The 4,055-nt window shown below is 46.1% G+C and overlaps 1 long non-coding RNA gene across 1 annotated transcript; it reads left to right on the top strand.

Annotated features, from left to right (window-relative positions):
- The first annotated feature begins 67 nt into the window (after nucleotides 1-67).
- On the top strand, nucleotides 68-3,779 carry LOC123016889. Its single transcript, XR_006413483.1, has 2 exons — nucleotides 68-2,521; nucleotides 3,079-3,779. It is a non-coding gene; the product is annotated as an uncharacterized LOC123016889 (long non-coding RNA).
- Nucleotides 3,780-4,055: the final 276 nt, after the last annotated feature.

The following is a 4,055-nucleotide window of genomic DNA, read 5'->3' as shown; positions in this document are numbered from 1 at the left end:
GCCCCGAGGTTTCGGCAAGGGGCGGCATAGAAATGTTATAATAATAAAAAAAATAATAATAATTCTAAAACCCCCCTCCCATGTTTTTAGACAATCTTCTAGCCCTATCAATGGTTTGAAGCCAGTTTCCATAATCTGGTGCCCTCTAGATATTTTGAACAGCCATTTACAGCTTTCCTGACCATCGGTTATGGTAACAGGAAGGGATCAGGTTGGGAAAGTCTGCCTAAAGAGCCCGGTGCTATCTGTGCAAGTTTGTGCAGTGCTGGACCTTCTTTTTTGTCCAAACCTGCACAGGATGGTGCCTTTAAGGATTTCTGGCACCTGGGTGCCTGCTACCAGAGCTCTCTCTGCAAGTCAAGAGACACACAGGCGTTTGTCGTTTGCAGGCCAAGAGAGCTTCGTTCTCACAGCCACAGTCTAGGTCAACAGTGTGCAGGAATATATTTAGCCCAGAACCACAGAGGGAAAAAATGTATTTACCAGTTTTGGAACACTGCACGCTAAGGAATCAACCGATTAGAGTAGGGCGATTCACTGGCCTTTCCACCCCACAAAATAACTCACTGGCTTGAAGGTGTCAAGGTCGTCTCAGTGTCTTAATATTTATTTGTGTCTGGCGGGGGTTTCAGGCCTTGTTCACTGTCTGACCCTGTTGGGTTAAAAGGACATGTGGACGATCCGTGTCTGATATGACTACGCTCAGGGTGCAGGGTTTTGAATCGCAGCTTTCCAAACCATAAAAGACAAGAGCGGCAGAATGACAGGCAGGTGTTTCCCTGCATGTTGCCCATCCCTGAGTGCCCTGCTACTGAATGAGCACTCTAAGGTTGCCTGTGTGGGTGACTTGAATTGGAGAGGAAAGGGAACCACCTTTATTAGGGCTTTCAACAGCCATTTGCACTCAGAGCATCAATCAAAGCAGTGGTTCCACACACCCGCTATTCACCAAGAAGAGTCCAGAAAAATGGCAGCTTTGGAAGACTCCCAAGCAAGTGGAACTCAGTGCCCTGTCTTCCTCCCCAGTTTGGGACCAGCATTTCTCCAGTTTGTCTCCAACATGGGGACTTTCTCCAGCCTTAACTTTGGTTCAGGTTTGGATCCAGGAGCTGGATCAAGGAAGGAGAAGGAAGGTACAACCGCTGGGATTGCTTGCCCTAGAAAGAAGGCAAGTAAGGGGAGACACGGCACAGATGTGCAGAATTGGGGTGGAGAAAAGGAAATTGGGGTGGAGAAAGTTGGGATGGAGAAAAGGAAGTGAAAGACATTCCTCTCCCTCACTGTGATACCCAGATGGGTCATCCCATGATGGGTGGGAGATTCAGGACAGATAAAAGCGAAGCCCTCTTCACATAGCACACAGTTAAACTCAAATTCTGTTTGTGGGATCCTGCAGGCAGCTGTGTGAATGCAGTGCTGGACTAGACGGACCCCGGATCTCACCCAGCTGGGCTGTTCTTGCATTCATCTCAAATGATGAGAATTTTTTTAGCTTGCTTAAAAATGCGTATTTTTCTGTGCCCATATTGCCTAATAGACATATGTGTGCATGCAGTTGCCTTTACAGAATGAACACTAGAACATTTTGAACATCATTTCCCCTAACACCCATTCTAAAAGGCATTTTTAATTGAAGAACTTCACAGAGATATTCAGAGAAGTATGTCCTTCAAAGGATATTGGAGTATTGGTTCATAAAGTACCACTTAGGCTCCAAAAGTGCAAAGTAAGGAAGTGAAAAATTAGGTCATTCTATTGAATTGCATTAAAATGGGGACGGGATAAATTTCTCCCCATTTTTTCCTCCCTCAGCAAGTCTCCCTTCACAAGGTTGTCACCAGCTACTTTTGGGCCTCTTTCTTCCCCTCCCTGCTTCTCAGGAGCTGGGTTCCCTCCTCCTTCCTTTCAAACAACAGACAGGTCTTTTGCACAAGAATGCTTTATTCCAACGTACAGCCAGCAAACTCTAGCCAGCAGAGGACGAGTCTTCATCAAACCCAAACTAGAAACTACTTCCATGTTCCCCCTTTTCAGCAATCCTGGGCTTCACCCTTCTGGCTGTGCCCCTCTGAAAAAGGGCTGGCCAAAAGAAAGGGCCAGCCCTTTAACTGGGCTTTCTCAGTGCCGCTTCAGGGGCTCTTGGACTCGCCACGTTCCTTTCCCATGTCCCCTCCCTGCTCTTCCGGACCCTGTTTGTCAGAACACCTGGAGATGGCGGCCTTGAGATAATCTCGCCCTCCTCTGTCGCCACAGGATCTGCATTCCTTGTTTCCCAGCTGTCACTGTCCTCATCCGAAGAGTCGCGGTCGCCGAAAGCAACTGTCTGTCATTTGCAACACTGGCTTGCAGAGTGCCAGGGAACGAGTGACAAGCTGCACCCCCTTCTCCTCACCCCTCAGACCTGGGCAGGAAAACATCCTGGTTCCATCGGGAAAGGGGCTTCAGATAGCGGGCTCCTCATGGGGCCATGGGTTCGCATCCTAAGTCTCGATTCTGCCCCCGAGCCAGAACTACCCAGAAGGTAGGCTGCGTATGCCAGATGCTTTAAAAATCAGCACTGTCTTGCTCCTGGCCACATCCCCCTAGTGCGTTTTCATATTCACAATTTAAGTTTTGAAGAGCACGCTTAAAATAGCCGTGTATTTAAGCATGAGCACCATTGCCAGAGGTGATAAAAGAATTCCATGCAAGGATGGAGTACTCCATTTCTTCTCTGTGGCTTGAACAAGAGCCAGATGGGTCGCTAGAGGACTGAACCCCCTTTCTGTGCCTCCAGCACAGAAATATGATGGAATTCTACAGCAGAGATAAGACTATCCATACCACCTCTGTCAGCCCCCTGCAGGCTAGCAAAATGCAAAATTATTTACAGGGTTGACTTAGGGCACAATCAAGCATATTAAGACAAAGGTCCTCCGACTCCCTTCAGTGTAAATGCACATAAGAGTCCGTAACATACGTTACACTCGTACTTAAAAGGTGTGAAAGGGTTTCTGGTGGTTCACTGGCAAAGGTTAAAACTGGACTGTCCATTTTATTTATTCATTTGATTAAAGCCCTTTTATCCCACTTTTTAAGCAAAAAAGCTCTCGGAGTAGCTGACACATAATTGGCAAAATACAGCAGTCTTTTTCTACAATATTACAATCCAAAAAGGCAAGGGAATAAAGAGGAATGGAGAGGCAAGAGGGATGTGGAAGAAGCAAACAAGGAGACGAGTAGCGAGAAGGGCTCGGCTGGGCTGACGGGGCCAACCAGGTCACCCAGGTGTAACTCGGGGCGACCCAGTGAGATGGCCTGTGGAGAAGATTGCTCAGTTTTCTCTTCCTAGTGGAACTAAGACTGCTCATCACAGACACCCAGAATGGAGGATCCTGCATGTGGAAGAGCAAAGATGTTCAAATGATCCTTTTCCAGTTGTGCTACTCACAAATGAGATTTAAAAAAAAAGCTGCTCTGTTGATCTGGCATTAGCGGCATGGTTTCAGGATGTAGCGCTTCATGACATACATGAATACCATTTAATCAAATGTACTTTGTATCAGGCTGTAACTTGAGAGTCAGGTGTGGCTGGCAGGTAATGCAGCAAGAGTTACGATGTGCTACGCATCCCCAGGGGGGGAAAACACTATTTTTCTTTGGTGATTTCTCCCCAACAGAGAAACAACATAAGATGCTTGTGTAGATCATTAAGAAAAAAAGCCCTGTTATCACAGGTGCTCACCTTTTTTACTTGCCAACATAAATAAATAATGTTGGAAAGAGTGTCCCAGAAATTGCTTCATGGTTCTGTTTATATAAAGCAAGCAGGCATGAATTATGTGGAAAATAACGCTAGTTCCCTGAAAAAATGAAGAAAAACACCAAAGAATTTAAACCTGATGATACAGAAGTTAGAAAAAGTTCCAGCACAGAGCTCTAGAAGTGCCTTCCTCATGTTTCTTTCCAGTCTTTAAGGAGGCAATCCTGTGCATGTTCAGGCAGAAAATCCTACATGCATAAGATTGTGCTTCAAGATCAGTTAGGAGTACTTTATATTTATGGCCTATCAAGCT

Source organism: Varanus komodoensis, unplaced genomic scaffold (genome assembly GCF_004798865.1).
Source record: "Varanus komodoensis strain SLA01 unplaced genomic scaffold, ASM479886v1 scaffold894, whole genome shotgun sequence".
In the NCBI taxonomy this organism is placed as follows: Eukaryota; Metazoa; Chordata; class Lepidosauria; order Squamata; family Varanidae; genus Varanus; species Varanus komodoensis.
The sequence above is the reverse complement of the archived record's forward strand: the minus strand, read 5'-3'. Positions and strand labels throughout refer to the sequence as shown.